General features: G+C 40.3%; 1 protein-coding gene across 3 annotated transcripts in view; it reads left to right on the top strand.

Annotated features, from left to right (window-relative positions):
* LOC135172628 (SAM and SH3 domain-containing protein 1-like) overlaps positions 1-21,973 on the top strand; it is a 160,677-nt gene that overhangs the window by 43,586 nt on the left and 95,118 nt on the right. The window lies entirely within an intron of this gene.

The raw sequence follows: 21,973 nt of genomic DNA, 5'->3' as shown, positions 1-21,973 counted from the left end.
TGGAGAGAAAATATTTAGGAAAATTCTACTGCAAGTCCGGGAAAAGGGGCGCCAAGCACCAGCAAGAGAAACATTTCAATATTATTGTTCTGCGTTTATCGAAAGTTTAACGAATCATTGTTGAATGACACTGAAAATTGACATCTGAAATTCAACTAATTAATGGCAAAACTTCTGCAACTCTTGAAATTTAATAACTGATTTCACAATTCCAATCCGTTAACTCATTACAATTTATGATAAATGACGAGCTGTCGTGTCTGGGTCGTAGGGTTACCAATCCAGGGTTAAAAGCATCAATTCAATTTTCTTCCTTACCATGAAGAAATTATCCTTCTCTTTGAGACAACTGTTTCTCTTCTCAGTTCAACATATTTTGCGTTTGAAAACTTTCAAACGTTTCTCAATACACATGAAAACTGACTTTCAAAAAAACTTTTTCCTCTCGTGTCACTCCTAGTTGTTGAATTTCACCAAATAATGTTCTGCAAAATTCAAAGAATTCGCCAAAAGTCCTGGACGAATCGGCAAACCCCAAAACATGTAGTCCCGTAAAAAAAAAAAAATTCAAAACACGAAGCATCACTTTGTGCCCTCGTCACTCCAGGATTCACCCCACGATTTCTTTTCACCCGTACCAACTCTCCCGCCGTCCAATGCATCCCTTTTTGTATGTAACACGGGGGTCCTTAAAGACCACCACCCCCATCTCCTCTCCTCCTCCCCCGTTATTCCCAGTCTCAAAGCAGTCACCTGGGAAGCCTGTTACACCCGTGTCAGGCACCCACGACACGACAATAGACTCTTGCACACACGCTATAACAACGCCACACGGCCTCTCAATAATCTCCCATACATCGTTGACTATCCTTACTTCATTTTGCTCATGGATAACAACACTCGTAGTGTATCCCTCTCGTGACATTACACCGACAGAATCACGCAACGTGTCCCCCGGCCCCCCTTCTCTCATATACACATGTTGCAGAAAAGAAAAAAAAACCAGAAGAGAGAGTTACAATCGCGGAATGGGTGAGCGGAGGGGGATTTCTAAAGTGAACACGCGAAGTAACCACTGTTTCCTCGAGGTCTCGGGACATCTGAATACAATGTCGACGGTCCATAAATTGTTTACCATAACGTAAAAGCCAAGAGAGACATGAGGAAAAAAAAACGACACAATAATAAAAATGATAAGACAGTGGAGTAAAGAATGAGACAGTATCACATGTTTTCGTATGTGTGTGTATGGGTTAGTGAAACAAAAATGTATAAGTAAGCACGCCTTCCCACTCGCCTTTCTCGAGAAATAATTGTCATCCGAGAAGCCCTCTTCATGCACGTTGTACCAGGACAAAAGACCGCGCCGCTCGCATACATCCGGTTTTTCTCGCCTATCCCGCGCATACACATGCACACGTATTATATCTATGTGTATTACAAACCCACCCCCCCTGTTCAACGGGGTGAGGAAAGGTTTGGGGTAGAGAGATCGTGTATACATGTATAACTCAACCCTTTTACTCTCTCGAGAGGATATATTCACACCCCTGCATTTTAACCCCATACCTTTCTCTCGGTTTAGAGTCTTCTCTGTTGCACTTAGGCATCGTCGGGGGATGCATCAGAGGTGGGCACGAGGCTCAACTTTAATTTATATTCTACCGTCTACGATGCAGTCTCGACGGCTAATTAAACCTAATAAAGCGGCTCTCTGTGCGAACACCTAGAGCCATGGGTGTTGGGGGTTCATTCTCGTTCATTTGAATTTCCCGCTTTTTTTTCCGTCACGGCAAGTTTTTGAATTTAGGCTGGGTGTAAGTGGGCTTTATGGGGGGGCGAAATGGACGTTGTTGCACTTTGGGATGGGCCTCGGGATGACGCTCAGTTCGTGACTAATTTGTTCTTTTGTTTTTTAATGAAAGTCGGATGCGGTTGGGCTTCAAACTAGCCGGTAACTGTATCCGGTAAAAAAACGCTTTGAAGTAATTATATAGGTCTCGAATTAAAAAGAAGAAAGAGGAAGAAGTTGAAAATAATAATAGATGATGAACAACTTGAGACTTGAAATTCTCAATATGAAACGATCAAGTTTCAAATTGAACCTTTTTAGAATTTCAATTTTAATTAATTATTATTTTTTTATTTTAAGACCTTTCAACTATCCGATCACAATATTATTTTTTGTGTCCACATCTGTAGATCACAATTTTTGCCAAAGTTCTAATTTATCACATCAAAATGAAATTTTATTGTGGAAAATTGTAACATTTTCGGACTGGATGTGATGGGCTCCGTGGGAGGAATTTTGGGTTGATAAATATTTACTTATTTCATTGTAGGAAGGACCGTCAACCTTTTGTCTACCAATGTATCTAATATGAAAAGGGATCTAGTTCACTACGGTACCTCCTGACGTGAAGTATTTCAAAAAGAGTTGGGTACCCTTTCTTTCGTCGTTCACACTGTCCTGGTACCGTACGTTCACCTCCACCCCCTGTGTACACATTCCGCGAGGCTACCACCGACATTAAGGGATTTCAATAACCATTCCATAAATACCCGTCCTCGGTAGGACACGGGTCCTTTGCTTCCCACGTTAAAGCCTGTTGGCGAATTGCCCATGTAAGGACGATTATTTTGCTGTAACTCAGTAGGAGCCCCCCTCTCTAAGTGTGCCAGAAAAATAGTTTAATTAAATCAAATAAATTTTTTTCCACCAAAATAAATAAATTTGTAGCTATAGGTTTATTCAATGCCGAATTCCTCTTCTAAAATACAGGAAAGTGATCTCTTAAAACACGAAAACCGTTTCTTTAATATTACTAAAGTCCGTAAGAAAGTCTTCGCAAAAGTAATTCCACAATTCATATTCGCAATTCAATATTGTCCAATTTAACCTGTTCAATTAAGAACTGCAGGAATCACTCGATTGTTATGTTCATAATGCAAAGACTTTCAAATATCACCTGATCCCCCTAAAGAATTTCTGAAAGTCTCAATTTGAATTCGTCAGGCAGAAATTCAATTTTTCTGAATGAATTGAAAATCTTCAGTGGCACCACCATGAGAGACAATAGAAAATTCGAGAAAAATCCCGCGCACGAAAAACATTACCATGCACATAAGAAACTGAAGGCTTTTCTGTATTTCATCACAGAATGAGCTTTAAGAAAAATGAAATCACTCACCAAAGTCTTCACCACCACCCCCCGCCCTTTTAACCCACGATACGCCTCTCTCCATTCAGAGCACACACTGAAGCAAGTACTCCCGAATATATGCGTGCGTGCCAGTGTTCGCCACTTGGATTTCCTCCTCGCGTGCCAAATCTCGTTCCCTCAAAAGCACTTCCCGCATATTCGTCGCGGGGAAAGCCTCAGACGCAATTTTCTTTCCTCTTCATATTTAACTTTTCTCTTTTTTTTTCCTTCTCTACCCACTCCAGATCCCTCTGCGCCACCACTCATCAGACAGATGCTTTGCATAAAAACTACTTCGGTATATCATTTGTATTATTTACCATCCTTTATTTTTCGTCTCATCTCATTCTCCTCGGCTCCATAATTTATTATCATTAATTAAATTACCCTGAAGGTATTTTGGGGGGTTTTTTTTTCCACTGGGGTTATAAATTCAGTCTTGAACCGTAGGTCGTTCTTTCCCCATCCGTCGTATTTACCGAGGAAAAGGGAAGAATAAGATGATGAAGGGGGAGAAAAATGAAGAATGATAAACAAATGTTTGTGAGAGGGATACCGTCTCAGGCACATTTGTACTTTGCCGAGCGCAAACGTGGAGCATATTTAGTGCATTGTCCTATTTTACAAAGCCCTTCCGACCTTCTTCCTATACATATGGGGGCTGTAATACAATGTTATACGAGTCTGAAAGTTTGGTATATTGTATATACGTATATGTTGCAAAGCGTTGAGCGCGGAATTCGGGTGAATGTGGATAGGAGGAGAGCAAGTGCCCTCTGTGGTGTGAGTGTGAGTTACGGGGATGTATATTATCCTGGGCCGTTGGTGGTATTGCGATACGAGGGGCCAAACGATGCAGATGCGAAGGGGCAAACCGTATCTAGATGATGGTAGATGTAATCTTAGGCTCGTTTAGCTGTTGTAGCGGACGACTTGATCGCATGAATGACGATCCTAGGATTCTAACAGTTGTGGAGTCCGCGAGAAAGTCAGTCTTAATGGGAATTAGCCGACTGTCGGCCGATGCTGGCAAGTAATGTCGGAAGGGCCAGCAATAGATTCATTTTAAGCTGATTAAATCTGATCAAATTTGATTGACGAGAGCGGGCCTAGGGGTGGTCGAAACGTGCCTGCCAACGTTGGGCCGAGGGTCGTGTGCCCAGGGCCAGGAACGTCAATGTCAAAACGACACTGCTAATCGAGCTTTGATAGGGAAACATAAACATACTATCTGGCCACTAGAGAAAGATTTAACTATTTTGACAGGGGGTGATGAATGGGCCAACGTTGGCTGTGGGCTGATTCAATCCAGTGTCAGTATAATCTAGGCCAGTCATGAATACCAGGATGATACGGTTCACCTCTGGCAGGAGTATAGTATCAAAAATTACTGGCAAAGGTATTCAATGAATCGAGATTTCAATTCATAGAACAGTTGGATTTTTTTACGATCGGATCTGGCCGGCAGCTGACCAGTCTCCGCCCAATGTCCGCATCTAAGCTAGATCCGGGATGAGTGGATTAGTGTTGGCCCTGGAGGACCCTTAGCTCTTACCATACGCCTAAATATTGTCTACGAGTATTGTGTCACACGTATTCAGTCGAAATTTCCCACAAACAAAAACCATAACTCCGTCCAGGGTCGACACGCCAGTTCACACCCAACAATTTCTGTCTGCACTTACAACTTGTTCAAAATTCTCCTTCGATGATGCTTACAATCAGTTTGAATAATCCCCGATCTGAATAAAGTGTATCACATGAATTCTGAATGCTCTCCCCCTGTAAGATGCTATAAAACTCCTCTAAGAGGATTCAAACTTGATTGAGCCCTTCCTATTTCCACCGTGAATCTCAATATCACTAAATTATGCAGAAGTTATAATGGATTGCTACGTTATCCAAGTTGATGAATCGTTATTTAAACGACCATCAAAATTATCAGTGAATCGTTACCGTTTGGATATCGAGACAACTTCCTTGAGAACGGATGAACGTAGAGTGTGGGAGGACGAGGGGGCACCCGAACAATTGCTAGGGTTTGAAAAGTAAAAGCCAAAAGATCGATGAACGTTAGGGACCTGGGATTTACCTCGAGGGGTTGGAGAAAGGTCTGCAAGTCTGTTACAGGAAAACTTACACTGGGATAAGATATCCCCGGACTTCTGTTGCCTTTTTTTTTTCTTCTCTCTTTCTATTTCATTTTGTTTTTTCTTTTGCCCTCTCCTTTCACCTCTCCCAATAGCAATTTCTTTTGGCTCATCAATATTAATATCACAGAGAACTCAAGCCCAGCTAAACAATGAATTCTCTTTCTTTTCTCGTTCGTGAAAATTCAATTCGGCATTTCACCTGCTGTGCACTCTCTTCGTATACTTTGCTCTTCTACTCTTCACTTTCATGGCAAATATCAACCCTTATACTCGTTAATTTCCTCTCTGGTATCTTTGAGGTAATGTATCCGTATCCCTCACCGAGCAAGTTGAAATATCTTTGAGTCTTCTTGGCCCATGTAGAAGCGTTTTATGACCCTCGACTACAGCTAGCATTATGCAATTAGCGGTAAATCTGCTAATGTCTGCTTGAGAACTCATCTCGAGCGCCATCTGCACATTCCAAGATTATCCTCGTGCCTCTTGCTCTCTGAACAAATTGCATTTACTTTGCGGTTCTGCGACCTTATTCCAATGTCGTTGTACTTCTATCGTTCTCCCTATAGCTCTTTCCCTCCGCCTTCCTCTGATAATGTCTTTCTCCGAACATATCGATTCGAATTCCGTTGGATGGGAGAACATTGTGTGATTGGTAATAATATCTACGGCTAATTCAGCTGCAATGGTGGGTTTATGGGGATAGTTTCAGGTCAAGTGGAAAATGATTTTTGAGGATAGACATTGGGGTTGCCTTTTCGATCATTCTCGGGACGCTATCAATACGGGTTTTATGGGCTGGTTCGCAGGACAAGATGTGCTAACTCTTGATGGATAACGACAAAAAAAATTGAGTCGTACATGAAAACGTTTTTCACTATTTTTTAGACGAGATCTTACTCTCCGGTTCGTGGATTTAGATAGAAAAAAATCTCTTTAATTTAATTATTTGAATTTGGAGCATTATTAAAATATCTTTTGTGTGGACTATACTACGTTTCAGTTGGAAAGAAGTCCTCTTTAAATATTCTGGACTTTTTTACATTAACCGAGACGACATAATTTTGTGTGCGACATATATATCAAATGAGGGTATTTGCAAAGCACTAATTTTCGCCGCACTAGAGCCCGTATATTTTAACCTAGGAAAGAGTTAGAAAATCATATTCTTCCGATTAAACACAACAAGCATTCTAGCGTACAAACAAATGACCCGTTCGCATGAAAATCAAACTGCAATCATTTCCAATTACCGAAGCAATGCCTACCACAAACTCCATTTTCCAAAAATTACCGAAACGTAATGCCAATTATTGCGCTCGAATAGAGGATAAAATTGGGTTTTAAAGCTCCCAACATTACTTGGCTTTCCTATACATGCCATATATACGTATAATTTAAATTTGTTGTTTATGGAAAGTTCTGGCTTCTCTGAATTTGAAAAAAAATCATTTGAAAACCCCTACACTTTCAATCATCACAAAATTCATCCATGAGAAACTTTTCTGTTTCGCGGTTCAACCACCACTGGGCTTTGATAGAGAGGCAGTAATAGAGTCATTATTCTCTATTTTACAACATTGTTATAAAATGCTCATGTCGATAACCACAACATACCGGCGATAGCCATTTTCGTTCGATCAACAACAAAATCGTAACAAGTGCTCACAAAGAAATATTCCATTTCCGTCCAAATTAACCCGTAATTATCTTCAATCACAGCGGAAATGAGTACCGCAAACCCTATTACTCGAAAACTAATGAAGCACAAGATCAATTATTGCACTCGAATATGTCCAGAACTGCTTTTCAAGGGTTTGAAAATTTTGTCATGTATCCCATGGAGTTCCATTTACGCGGTCATCGTTCGCGTGACAATGACTGTAGTCGATAAGAGAGCAGTAATCATTCCAGATAAAACTTGAAATTAATCAGGCATTTTTCATGAGGAATTTCCTTGTCAATAACAAATGGTAACCTTGAGCTGGAGAGCATGACAATTGCTCTGAGAAAGTTAGATGTCCTTCAAGCCGGTGTCTTTGATATTCTCTCTGCCATACGAGAATCGATATTGCGCACATGAAACCACATTACATGTACTATCACAACCACATTCACCTCACGCTACACAATTTATATTCAACAAGACCCCACAGCAGATCTTACATATCGCTCTATTATGCATTTCCTTCGGGATCTCCTTCACCATGTTGTCCGTCATTTGCATCCATTCGAGATGATCTGCACCGCCATTGATGGCTCACCTGCGATTCGTACCTGCACTTGAAGTAAAGAGGAGACCGAATATGTTCCATAGAAACATTTGATCGTAACTTTATGGGTTTTATATCTGAACGAAAACATACCATTCCTCAAATCAGATGAAATCTAAAAAAGTGAGCACTTTTTTTGTTAGTACGAGTGTGAGAATTGACAGAATCACTTTGCGCACAGTAAATCATTTTGAAAAATCCACTTTCCAAGGTGGCATTATTACGTGAAAAATGTTATTTTCAGAAATTTATTTTAAATCTTGAAGACAAATGGAATGACATCTGTGTCCTTATTTGGGAGGACGTCAAAATCAATAATTACAGAACCGGCGTTTGAAAGTAAGAGAATCGGATGAGTGGATAGGAAAAATTTTCGGTGAGGAAATATTTGACAAGGTAAATGTCAAGAATCCTCTTGAAGTCCTCCACCTCCAGTGTTGGTAGTACTTGAAAATGTACCAAACTAGTGCAAGTATTTTTCCAATGTTTTTTTTTTTCAAACACGAGCCAGCTGACCTGGTTAAACTTTATTTCTTCCTCTCGTTATTATTTCTCTTGATGACTTTGGAAAGAGTTGAGATATATGAGTCTACTCGTTCACAAAAGCGAGTGAGAAGTGGTTTGAAGAACTTGAAAATCTGGAGTGGGTGGTAGAGAAAGAGAGGAGATATTTTATTGGAACGTAAGTCAAACATGAGTGAGCATTAGGGAAACCGGCACTGGGCCACAGTTAATATTATTCTAATGAATGAATATGTGTTCACATCTTTCAACATGAAGCATTCTCTCTTTTGGGTGTACTATTAAAAATATTCATGGAAAAATTGGCGAGCATTGTGAGGAGAAAGAAAAATTTGCCTTTTGATGAGACACTATATCGTATGAATGCACAATGAATTCATTGAAGTGAAATTAATTTATAAATTAATTCCCATTCAACGTGCACCAACTAACGACTTGATCTAATTTTCTGTTGCAGGTAAGCATTACACATTCAGCACATTTTGAGTGATCATCAGACAATGCTGTAAGTTACATTGCACAATGGGATCGTTAACTCGTGTACAATTATGGAAATTATGACAGCCCTCTCTAGTCCAACTAGATGCGGCCATTTCGTTGGACTAATTTGTAATATCCATGAAGGGAATGATTCGTGGGCAGAATGAGATGACTGAAGGGAGAGATGTAGAGATGAATGCATCACTATGGCCATTTGGACATGAGTGATTGAGAGATGGACAATCGGCTTGGTATTCGACTGTCCTCTCAGCTTGTCGTTGGCACTACACCGGCTGGGGATATTTCCCCAGTGATTTCGATTTCGAATGGCTACGAGCCACCGGAGTCTCTCAGACAGGACACGTCCCCCTAGTCGCTGAATCCGTTCAAGCGAGATGGCGGAATATGCTCCTGTATGTGTTCCACTAGCGAGGGGTATAGACCAATGTACATACAGTTCACGATCGACATGTCAGAAAGCCCTTCGATGCCATCCCCTTTTCATTCAAATTATTGGTGGGTGAGCTTGTCGCGAATTATTGAACTAATGCGTTGCGAATAATCGGGATATGCATTTTTCCTTCATCCTTTGAACGCGAAAGAAATCGAAGTATCGTAACTGTGAGGAATTAATGAACGTGGTTGGAGGGTTCACTGACGGAAGCAATTAGTTTTGTCAAGAGAATTTTCCGTGAATCAACCATCACTTGGTTATCGATCTGCTTCGTTAATGTCTCCAATTCGTTGTCAATTCTTTATTCTTATAATTAACATAAACTTTTATCCACTTACAATTGGTGCAAATATATAAATCTTTTTAAGAGAAATATTCCAATCAAAATAGTTTGGTCTATCAGTATTTTTGCAAGTTAGTTTTTTTTAATGATTATTGGCGGTAGTTTTATTATCAAGATCTATCTGATCAATTTCTCTAAATATCCCGTCAATTCCAACTGAATAATAACTTCCAAATACGTTTAATTGAAAAATTTCAAATTGTAATTCGTTAGGGATGACATTCAAAGGTGTTGGGGTGTATCCTTGAGAGAAAACTCGCGTAAACGCTTTCCATTTTGCTTTTCCGATAGGGTAAATACACTCTCTGCATACAGCATAGATTGAAAGAGGAAATTTCAGGTTCGGAAGAGCAAACTGCGTTAACCGAACGCAAGCTCATCTGTCCCATGTCATGGACGACATGCATCGACGAAAGTAGAAAAGCGAAAACGAAATCGCACTCTGTCTCGTACGCTATTCCCCCACCAACCGCGTTTGGCTCATGACAAATAGTAATTGGAAGTTGGATTCGTGACAGGCGATGCAGATGAGAAAATAGAAAAAAATTGGCGGGGAATGAAAAATAGGAAAATAATGAAATTGGCAAGTGTAGGTTAGTTTTACTGCAACGTGTTTCTGTGGACTCTTTGGCTTGTCCTTGCTGGACACGAATTAGGTCCGGTTCCCTGCATTGATAAATATTGCTAAACTAAATTGATGCCGGTGTGAGAAGGATTTGGGACAGAGCAGGGCAGAATGATTAAACGGATACATTTGTCATATGTGTACAGTGATTGTACATCTGTTGCTGAATCAATTCGTCATTTGAATGCATTAGCCAAGGGATTATCTGAACATCGTTCCGATAGACTTGACGCGGCGTTTTTCCGATCGTTACGAATTCATTATCCATATCCAAGTATTTGTGACAATGTAGTGCCAACGACATTCTACATCCAGTCGTTTTTAATCAGCGAGTTTGTCAACGAAATGGCCGGTGAACATTTTGGGAAAAGTAATGACTATTTAGTAGAACGGAGAGGGCCGTACATAAATAGTTGAGAGGGTGGAAGGGAAGGGAGGGACAAATACGTAGTAATATATTTAGTTTGACACCATGGAAATTTCAATTGTCACTCTACTTGCAGTGTTTTACTGTGAATTAAGTTAATTAATTTTGTCCATTCACGTTGAGAAACAAAGTGAACTTATTTTGACTTTATCGCATGTGCACGACGACTCCAAATTTACTGTGGACGATTTACAGTGCAACAGGACATTCCGTTAAATAATTTTAATATTTAGACTCAGGTCTTAAATATGCCCTTAGTCCCCTCTGGCCCAGTTTGTTCACGGTTTTCATATCCTTCTACGTCAATCTTACGAACGTATAGATTGTAGAGATAATATTGCAATTCAGACGAGCATGGTACATCTTAATAGAAATTTCATTCTGAAGTAAATTACTAATTTATTAGATAAATTATATTACCTATATGATGATGAAAGCAATTTCCCATGGGTTTTGAATTCTAACGACACTGAACACTTGCGAAATTTCCCGGTCCCCACTAACCCCTCTTCTAGTTAGGATTCTATCAGCAGATAGGATGGAAGCCATTCGATAATCGTTAGCAATCGTGGGCTTTCGACTCTACGAAACTCTTCCTCAAGACCCACCGGTGCTTCATTTTCTAGTGGGCGTTGATCGTTATCGTTCTCTCTAATGTTCAGGGCCATTAAAGTCATTGGGAAATATTTTCAGAAAAGCACATTTGCACTTATAAGTTCCCTCATTGGAGAACATCAAGTATTTATTTAATTTGTCAAGTGACAAATGCAATTAAGTTGATTCACTACTGTAAACTCGATTCAACATATTATTCCATTTGTCGGGTATTAGTGGAATTCACACCGAACATTAATGCAAATAAATTTTTCATATTTTCATTAGAACGTATGGGTTAATCGGAGGTATAATCCTGGATATGAAATTTTTTATCTTCAATTCTCACGTATTCTGTTTTACAAATTTGTCGATTGCCATTCGACGACAGGCGCTTCGTTCTATTTGAATCATTAAAGTTGGTATGTGTTGGTAATTATCGATCGTCGAGAGGATCACTCTGGCGATTAATTGGCGGAAAATTTAATTATCAGCCTCACAGCCGGTCACTTTATTTTTTTTTTTTTTTCCCTTTTTTCAAATTACTTTATTGAATTTCCCGACTGTACTGCAATTTTTTGTTTGCGTAATATGTTCAAAAGAAAGTACATGAGGGGTAACTGAAAGTGAAGAATGTTCCATTTCGTAAAACCTTTCTCATGTGTTTTCTTTAGAAGAAAGAGCTTTGACTCATTTTTCTGGAAAAGGTTAATTTGCCCGATTAAACTGAGGACGTTGGATTAATTTACTTAATAAATTGAGAGCTCCCGAGCTTTTATAACTACATACATGGGACATTTGCTGGTGAATTGCCACGGTGTTGGTAAGAGAATGAACGAAGTATGTGCACTGCTGCCTGGTAGGACACGTCCACTGTGTGTGCGATTCTCAAAGGCTGATTCTCAAGGGCTTATTTTTTTCATTTCATCCGCAGTTGGGGGATCTAACATAAATTCGGAGGGGAAATATTTGAGAAATTCAGTTCAGTAGGCTAGTTTACATCTATATATTGGTATTTAACTAGAAACGGCTTTGGTAGCAGTGATCCTGAGCAAACCCCGGATCAATACTGGCCCGAGAAATCGTATGGATGCAAGAGCCACTATCTCACTGTCGATAAAATTGATTAACACCATGTTCTGGCGTTGAATTTATCCCGATATAGCTATCCCATTATTAATGATGAATTGTCAGATGGGGTGGGTAGTGGGAAAATATTGACTTAGTAAGTGGTGCCAAAAGCGTCCAATTCAAAATCGTATAGAGTCCACTCTGTCTTCGTACCGAGTGCACTATCAGCTCGATGTCTTTTATGAATAGTAAATAAATGACTCGAGGACCGCAGGAAGCCACACACACACTCACACACACGTCCAGTAAGCATATTAGATAGATACTTGATATTCTGAACATGAAAATCCGATAATCTTAATGATGCCTTATCGTGTCGGTGTAATTCCTCCCCCATTTGAATAAAAGGAATTCTATAATTCAGAACCTTTCAGCCATTAACAACATCCTCTTTCCTTTACCAATTTCCTATCCTCATTATGCGCAAATGGAATCACTGGTGGAGCATACCTATGTGAATCGAAATTTCCGGGATTATATTTAGTGCTGAATTATCAAGTGCTTGTGTGACATAGTGAACACATTAACGGTTGTCACGAGAGTGTTCACTTTGGAAGTACCACAATTAACGCTCCAATTTGTAGAGAATGAATGATGACATATCAAGTGGAGGGTATGACGATATTCTGAGGGTTTGGAATGCGTCGTTCATTTGCATTAAATTTGATTCATTAGTAGCTGTCATTCCAATTCAAGATGCGATAATCAACATGAGACATTTTTATCGAATAACTAGAATATCTCTAATGTTTCGTGGAAATTTTATTCGGACAGACATTTTCATATAATATGTTGAGCTATACATATATTTGAATTTCGATTCTCCTTGTTAATCGGGGGATTAACTTGGATTTTGGAGGCTTATTAATTTTTGAAAATTTCAATAGTTGTGAAATTTGCAGATGAAATTTTGTGAATAATTCAGGAGGAAAATCGATGGGTCAGGAAATCCTTGCACAACCCCTGTTGAAATAGATTGATGGCGTGGTAATTTGGCTTGCGCCCCCTTGTCCATATTTCACATTGATCCAAACGAAATAGAATCATCAAGGTGAATTCTCCATCAATCTCCAACCCTTCTTCCTCGGAAGAAATTGTGAAGCGTGAAAAGCGAGGAATTGCGACCATGCCAATACCTACAGCCCTCATTCCAAAATCTCGAGGTGAGTCCATCTCCTTCCTTCAAGTACGTGTGACAGCGGCCTCTTGAAGAATCGATTCCACTCGACAAGGCTCACTTACCCTACACGTTTCACAGCCGAGTAGTTCGAAGCCATGAAATAAAATTTTTCTACCCAACATCTCAAGCACCCGTCCATTTTTTATCATCCATGGTACTCATCAATTTCATCGGGAATATCATGATCGAACCGGTATATGATAGTAGATGATCAATGTCAGATATATACCATGTGGGCCAAATGTGGTGTAACTGTGGTGCAACTGAATACCTTCGATCCACATTTACCACAGTCGAATCCACATCTGGACTCTGGATTTCGGTCAACGATTCTGACCACCACCACATATATGAGCCAAAGATGTAGGATATCCCCGGGGCTTCGTTCACATATCCAATTGAGGAAAAAGAGTCGTTGATCCTTAGAAAGAGTCTGGAAAAATACAAGTTGAACGTGCCCCGATGAAGAATTGGACGAATTGTTGAAAAGCAGATGGTAACGAAATTTTATTATCGTTTCATTTCTGTAGTTCTGTTCGGGTCCAGTTTGGTTGGCAATCCCCGGTGCTGAACGAACCTTCTGGGGCCGGTATGCTTGAATATTGTTGAATAGAAAGAGGATTAACGTCGCAAAGTTTCTGGGTGATAAAAGGCGAATTTCGTCAATGGAATGAGCCTGACAATTAAATTCTCTCTCAGCGCAATGAGCCATTGAGCAAAATACTTCATCTGGTAATTAATAAAGTGGTGAACAACGATCAATGTTGTCCTCATGATAAGAGAGAATAGTCGACATGTGATAGTAAAATTGGATATTATTCTTTCCATTAAATTTCATTGCTGCCACATCATTAGAGATTCCAATAAAAAAAAATGAATCATAGTGTTGATAAAAAAATAATTCAATGCATAGTATGGTGTAATCGATATTAAACAGAGGATGATAGATGGAATCAATCACCCTCATGAATTATCCATGATAAATCCCCCCGGTGAAATTCTTCACATGCCTGCACGCCAACCGAGTTGGGTTCCGGTTAACCAAGAGAACCACCTGGCAGAGTTGGATATTTCAGTCGAACGATTGAGAGTCCCAGTGTATTTCATGCACCCCGCTGTACCATCAATGCATGAAAACCACAAACGAGCGTTATTTATTATCCCCAGTGTCAAATACAGCGCCCTGAAAGCATGACATGGCTCCCCCGACAGCTGTGATCATGATCCAAAAGACCAAATGATCCATATCAATTTCTCAATTTCTGTGGTTAGCCTTTGGTGTATCACCTTCACTGCGGTCTTACCCAGATGTAGAGGTGTTGAAATGTCACTTGCACTGTACCGAGTGTCAACAAGTTATGGAGATGATTCACGGGAAAATACAATGTTATACGAAGCCGATTATCCATGGAATGTGCATTGCACCAACAGAGTTGGTGAATTGGATGGTTGAATGGGCGGAGGAGCGTGAGGAAGTGGGAGAATGAGAGTGTATTTCGCGCCCCCCACTGATGCTGTGCACACCAGGACGTTTACGAAATGCGCCAGCGTGACGAAGAGAAACGAGCGTACCGGTTCAACCATAAATCCACCAGCGTCGGATTAATCGCGGCAGGCGAGACTCGTTTGGAACTAAACTAAACTAATCTAAACTCGTCCAGTGAGCCTCCCATTCTCCTATACTTGACGATACAACACTTGAATTTTACGGAGTCGGGGTCAATCTTCGGGATGGCTGTGAAGAAGCTGTGGAAATTATTTATAAAGAGTTTGTGGGTGGTATCTTGGGTGAGACTTTAGTTTATTCAAAACTCTCGTCGTGATCGTATTAATACAAATTAACATTCTGTTGTTATCGTATCTCACGTTTCATCTCCACATAGATTGTATCATCCCCGAAATCGGGAAAAAAAATCACGCACCGTAATGGGAAGCGGAAGTTCCTTGGAGAGACGTGACAGTAGTGTCAAAATAGTCGTCCGATAAATATCCGAAAGCTCGTCACTCGCAACGTGAAAAATCCAGCGTATAATCCTACAATAAAAATCGGTATTCTACGTTTTTCCATTCTCCTCCCTTCACCAGACAATTTCTCATCTTCACTCTGTTTCCGTTCGTCTAAGTAAAATGAGAGGAGTGGAAGGGGCCGTAGAAATAGAGGAGACAAATTTTTCGAGTGCCTTCGACCCTCGAACACCCTCCCCGGGCATCTTTCAATCCGTGGAAAGCCAATTTTCCCCTCGACCTCGGCGTCAGGCCCACACAATATATTAGGCGAAGTTGAAAAAAAAATAAAGGATGGAATGAGAGGCACCTAGAGGAGGAGAATGCTCAACCCTCTTCAACTGAGGTTTTCCCTCCTCTCAAACGCCAGTCTATCTATGTATATCTTCAGCTGAGAAATAAATCCTCCTGAAAGGAACTCTCGAGTGGGCCGTAGACTGTTGCAACGGGAAAAGTCCCTCATCCTCTCTCTGACCCTATCAGTACCTAATACCATTCATACGAGTTTCCGAGAGTTTTAAGTCAGAGTATTTGTACGAAATCCCGAAGACCCTCTTTAATTCGTTTGGCTTGAACGCCTTTGGATTCGCGAGGGGATCACGTCTGACGTCTTTCTCGTTTTTTTTTTCTCTCGCTCACTCAGAAAAGCTACGCTACCCAAACATAATCTCACTCCCCTTTGGTATTTCGAGAGCGAAGCGTACGTAATATGAGAAATGAACGATTTAACGCTGAATCCCAATGTTTCTTTTATCTTTTCATTTTTATTACCATTCATCCCCACAACTTTCCAATCGCTTCTTCATTCGGTCCGATGATGCGTATAATGGAAAACGGTTATATCCATTCCAATGAGAGCTCATTTCTCTATTGAGAAAATTTCGTGAAACATGAAACAGAAATTCTTAGGAAAAGCGTTTCGACTTGTTCGCTGACTTTACCTACCGACTACAAAGATATTTCAATGGCTTTCATAATTGGAGCACCAGGCAGTGGATGAAATTTTTCACGCCACGGTGCGTGGATAAATTAATCAAGTGTTCCTTTGATGATGCTGTTCGAGGTATGAAAACGAGTGCCGGTGCATCACACCGACTCTACTATGAGGAGTTCGTTAAGCATGAAGACACGCTTGGCCTAAAATTTCGGCGATTGTGAATTTGCCAGGGAAAATTCACCGAAATTTTTTGAAAGTCCCCCACTTTTTCTAGTGAGTCCAACCCACTCAAAATTTGTCGTTATTCCTTATTTAATCATCTCATGGTCCTCGTTAGTCTTAATTTGTTACGGCCAATGGCTGTTAATTTGCCCTAATTTTGAATGTACAATTTTGATCACAAGTCCATTTAGATTTTCATAATATAGAAGAACACTATTATTTCAAGTGCACTTGATGAAATTTTTCACACTACGGTGAATGAAGAGTTGTTCCTTTGATGATGCTGTTTGAGAAATGAGAACAAGTGTCTGCACGTCATACTGGCTCAACGATGAGGGGTTCGTTAAGGAAAGACCCCCACCGATAGTCACCACTTTCTCTCCACACCTTTCTCTTGTACACATAAGAACCCCCGTGATCACGACTCACGAGGGGCTAACCAGTGATTGATGATTAGGCCCATACGTGAGGGTTTCGGCGTCAAGAAACGTGTTCACAAACGCTAGTTTTTTATCCACCTATAGCTTTAGGCTCGTGCGAAATTTCTCGATGCGAGGACGAGATAACGCGAATTATCCAGGAAGACAGGTGTGCCTGAGGGGGATATAAGATCTTCAGAAAGTTGAGAATTATGGTAATGTTTGGGTTTGAAGCGTGCCATGAAACTTGAAGTCCCGGTGGAATTATTGAAAAGACTTCATTTGCAAATTTCATTTGAATTTTCCTACGCAGAATTTTCTATCATTATTCCTCCCAGTCTGGGAGAGGCAAAATGAATAAATGAGATCCACATCATCTCTGAAGGTGTAGAACCATTCATCGAATGAATTTCAATATGTGCTCTTCTCTCATATGAAACGCAAATCACTGTCTGTGCTGAGGTTTTTTGTCGTGTAGAAGGGAATGACGGCATCCAGAAAAATAATTAATTTGAATCATCAAATTATTTGTTTGTTTCAATAGAAAGGATTCTTTTTGACTAAATAAATACGGTTCATATGTCGACTAAACCATTCTATTCAATTTAATAAAATTACCCATTCATTTCAAACGAAAATCGTTCAAGCTAAGAAAAAGCATAATTTATTATTTTTTATACTACATCATACCATTGATTATTTATTCTTCCTACCTAATGAATAATTTTTCTGGTTGCGGTTATTTACTGATCATTAATATCTTGTATTAGTGACTTTTGCGATAGGCAAATTCTTCAGCACGAGTGGCTTTTCGACCCAGTCTTCTGATAATTTCCATCACAACCCTCTGCTCAGTATAACGCAGTTAAACACTCTCCAGGATTTACCAAGACTGGTTATTCATCACTGGCTCCATGTACTCGTCCATTTTCCCCTCTCTCGGTGCCTTTTTGGATTTAAATAAAATCAATTTGCGTGAGCGTAGGCAAATGTTGACTCAAGGCATTTCAATGTGGCTGACTGAGCCATAGAGTGAAAAGAGAAGAAATGGCGGGTGGGGGGCTGGGGTGGGAGAGTCGCAAGGATTTCTAGACCCCGCAAAATGGAGGGAAATTGTAGGTAGGAACTGTTCTGCCCGGTGTTTCGAGCCATTTGCAAACCAAATTGCCATTATTGATGGTAATAACCATACAGCCGAGTCTTGGGTACACCCTTTGGATATCTCGGAGGATTCTCCACTGCTTTCGTACGTTGTGGGTACCTTATATATGTGATTGGAATACTCTCAACTATTTGTGTTCCCAGTGTCCCTTTGGAGACACTTTGACGTATCTGTTAGACGTCGATGTTTTCGTTGGTATTTCACTGATTTCTCATTCACATATTGGGGGATTGAAAAAAAATAATGGGTTATCTGTATTCACCCAATTATTCTGGGGCGGGTGACAACCCAAATTGGTGATGATGTCATGCCAATTCTGACTGAATCTGGAAGGGAAACGGCTTCAATTTTCATTTTATCACTGGTTGGCAAGAAAAATCGAACTGTGGGATCAATCATCGAGTGATAATACCGGGCGAAGTATGATTAGCCAGTAGCTGTCAAATATTAACAAGGTCTAGACGAATAATCGTACAAAATCAACAGGATGTACTTAATAACGGATACACTGAAAATTTAAATAGAAAGAATAGTCAATCACCTCTTCTAGAGAATCCTTTGACGATAAAACAGCGGCACGAGAGGGATTCAACAAAAATCGAAATGTTTGTGCTTCAAGATTAACTCCATGGGTTCTCTACAGAGATAAATAACAGAATATCGTGTCCACTCGGACAAGTACCCAAGAAAATACCCATTAATCGAATGCGTGTTGCATCACCCCCTCTGGCAATTCAAGGATAGAAAAGCGACGGATGAAAGCTACTTTGTATCGACGAGGACTGCCGAATAAATCACGGTAAACGGGCGTGCAAGCACACCCGAAGTGTATATAGGATTTCGATTGCTCGTGCCACCGGGATGGGGGTATTTTTTCACTGACTGTCTGCAGGGATGAGGTAGGTGATAGTAAAAAATAGAAGAAAAGAGTGTGCCGAATGAAAACGAGGGAAAAAACACGAGATAAAACGATGGCAAAAGGAGGGAAAAAAAGATGAGGCCTTCGAGCCTGTGTAGGTGAGTGTATCCATCGAGCAAATTGGGCGATTATTTATATTCCTACATCCCTAGCATCGACGACCTACTCTGAAATTACAAAAAAGTTCGATCAACTCAGGATTGAAACAATTTCTCCCTAGAACATAAAAAAAAAACTGAAATCTCGGTATTGGATAGAGGAAAACAGTCTAATAGCAACAATTTGATGAGAATGGCATAGTAAAACTGCTATCTCATCACGAAAATCGGAGAATTTCGTTCTAAAATCTACCCCACTCACCCCTCTCACAAACGCCACATGTGAATTTTTATATCCACCTCTATATCTCACTCTCAATCATGATTCGAAAAGCTTTTTGTTTTCTTCAAACTCTTGCTGGAGACACTCTCGTGACGAATGAAATGTTCTGGAGTGGAAATATAGAACTAAGAATGGATTGATTGATACCCAACGAATGGTGGAGATTTGTTGGATAAATTGGGAGACACGGCGATCGGTTTATATGAGGGCTTCTCTCGCCTATGGCGCTGTCGGTTTGAAAAAGGGGTGGGGGGGTGGGGAGTTTGGGTGGAATAGTCGGTGAGGTTGGAGGGTATGGGCTCTTTGACTAAATCTCACTATTCCTCTGCACCACCTAAAATGCCGTTCTCCCTGTTGCCAAAGCCCCTGGTATTCGGCAACTGCCGTTAAATCCTTAGTAATCAAATGGATCAGGAAAAGCGGGTGAACGGAAACTATTGGGGTAAATTGGAATGGGGGTGGAGCGGGTAAAGGGTACAGTGAAAGGGAGTTGGAATTTTGGTACATGCAGAGTGATCAGGGTTAATGCGAATCAGTGACTTGAGCACTGCGGCTTTAATGCAACACGTATTTCAGAATACGTACATCGCGATTTTCTGAACATTTGATGATTGTTTAGGCACCAGAGGAAATGAGAAATTTCCACTGCTTCAGAGATATCCTCACGGATGAAAGAGATCGAGAATTGCAACCACTAATTATTTCCATGGTTTAGACAGCTTTTCACTATTCAAAAGAATGCAATGAAATACCCTATGAACAGAACTAATTTATTCAGCCCAAGTTTAGTACTACCTCTTTTATGAAGTGCAATTCAATTCCAGTTCACTACTATATAAGCATAAAACGTCGGGAAGGAGACCTGAATTTTGCACAGGAAATGTACTCGTTCTGTTGTTATGTAGGTTCTGTCATTAAAAGTTTGATTGAGGAAAATCGTTCTCTTTATAGTTCTCCTTCGCTCTACTTCCTTTCCGTCGAAACATCTTGTACGCTTATTGCTGCTTTTGAGCGATGATGAAATCCCCTTGTTTTGTTCTCAAACGAGACCCAGTTTCTCAAGACATCTGAGGCACACACCGTCCCAGCTCAGGACAAATAAAGAGGAGCCCTTGTTTCTGAAACGAAGGTCGGATTCCTACGTACCCTATGGATGGAGCTATTTGTTTTTCCAAAGTCTAGTGCCCTCTTTTTTTATGAAGTACAATTTAATCTCATTGCAATACTAAACATGTCCACAATCTCTAGGATATCCACTCCAATTATCATCGGGTTGACTCGAAAATAGGTCTACACATCCGCTTCATTGTTATTCGATCTGCTCAATATTTCGGTGGAAACCTCATTCTTTCGTATACAAGATGAAATTCTCTTATACCCCGGGTATATAGAGTATTCTCCTATTTACCCCTGCATGCAATTAAGTATCCACGGTGGTCTGGTTGTTTCTGAAAACCAGCCACAAGTTTTCAACGGACGGCTTTACGACGCCGACCAGTTCGAGCTTTCGGTATAAAGTATTTTCTGGAGGAAAAAGTGAAAGAGGTTCTCGAGGAGAAAGGCTGCAGTGGTTGGTCTGAGGATACTTGGTAGTATGAGGGGGTGGCTAGGACAGGAAAACATGAAATCCGTGAACCACCGTTTCCGAGGGATCTTCCTACGTTGCTTGCACTCCAATGTTTTTCTTACCTCTCTTTTCCTGCGCTATTCACTTACCTTTGTTCCTGCAATATTCTTGATATCGAGAGTCTCGTTGGGATATCTTTGTTGGACTTTCATGAATCTATACGTTGGGATGTACCCTGCAGATCCACTTGAACTTTGCTCAGTAGAAAACATTGATACTTCAAAATTCAGGAAACGCGTTTTATTCATTGTAGCTAGTGGATTGTGTTTTTCTTCCTGAAAATTCTGAATTTCTCAGCAAAGGCTCCAAGTACCTTTAATCTTTACGATAATCGAATTACAGATCAGTCCGTATTTAAGGTTATAAGTAAAACTTAAAGTATGTAGAGGTAATTTACGTGAAACTCAGTTTCAAACGACGTAATTAAATTGTTTTCAAACAGCATATTTACTTTTGTCAGACTCTCTCCTCAACTTTTATTTCTCGGGTCAAAAAACATAGAATCGGTTGTAAAAAAAATTCCCACCGTAGATGTATGCAATTTCTCCCCCACCATGTTTGCGGACTGAATGATGACCACAATTGAAGCGTAAATTAGAGGGTCAAATTTTCGCGGAGTAAAATATATAAAAAAAAAAGGAAAAGAAAGGAGTTTGATTTTTTTACGAAGCCCTCACAATCCCCAAGAGTCACTCCTCCCTTTTCACATATTCGTCCCCGTCGTTTCTGTCCGTCCCATGCTTTCGCCCAGAAACCAAGAAATATATGCTAAACTTATGCGAACCCAAACGATAACTTTGCATACGAGATACCAGGGCAACGGTTTCAAGCGGAACAAACCGCGCGGCAACGATAACACAAGACCGCTTCAAGTATCCACCTGTACACAGCACATGGGGTGCAACCGGATAGTATAAAGA

The sequence above is a fragment of the Diachasmimorpha longicaudata genome, chromosome 1 (genome assembly GCF_034640455.1).
Source record: "Diachasmimorpha longicaudata isolate KC_UGA_2023 chromosome 1, iyDiaLong2, whole genome shotgun sequence".
Taxonomy (NCBI): domain Eukaryota; kingdom Metazoa; phylum Arthropoda; class Insecta; order Hymenoptera; family Braconidae; genus Diachasmimorpha; species Diachasmimorpha longicaudata.
This window is presented reverse-complemented; position numbering and strand designations above follow the sequence as displayed.